Raw genomic sequence first — 497 nt, forward strand, 5'->3', positions numbered from 1 at the left:
CCGGGCCTCTAGTATATATATATATTTCCTAGAGTTTCTCACAGTTGAATGAGATGCTGCCTGCAAAGGGATCAGCATAGTACCTCCCACATAGTAAGTACTAAAAAAAATCACTATTTTCTTTCAGTTTGCCAACTGAAGTTCAAACAACACTGACTCAGTCAAGCGGTGAAGTGAATTCAGTTGCATTTTGAGAGCCACCTGTTTCCTCCCTGCACTTGGGCCCACTACAGAGCCCACTTAGAAGCCAACCTTTCTCCGCCGGCTGAAACTAAAGTCAACATCCGCTCCATCCATGCCCTCCAGCAGAGCTCTTATTTCCACTGAGGCATCATGGACTTGGGGGTCAGTGAGACATGAGTTCAAATCCTGCTCCACTGCTCACTAGTTGTGTAAATTACATAAGGCATGTATCCTCTTTGTCTTAGTCAGATCAGGCTGCCATAACAAAACACCACAGATTAGGTGGCTTGAACACAAACATTTATTCGTCACAG

Source organism: Myotis brandtii, unplaced genomic scaffold (assembly GCF_000412655.1).
Source record: "Myotis brandtii unplaced genomic scaffold, ASM41265v1 scaffold363, whole genome shotgun sequence".
Classification (NCBI taxonomy): Eukaryota; Metazoa; Chordata; class Mammalia; order Chiroptera; family Vespertilionidae; genus Myotis; species Myotis brandtii.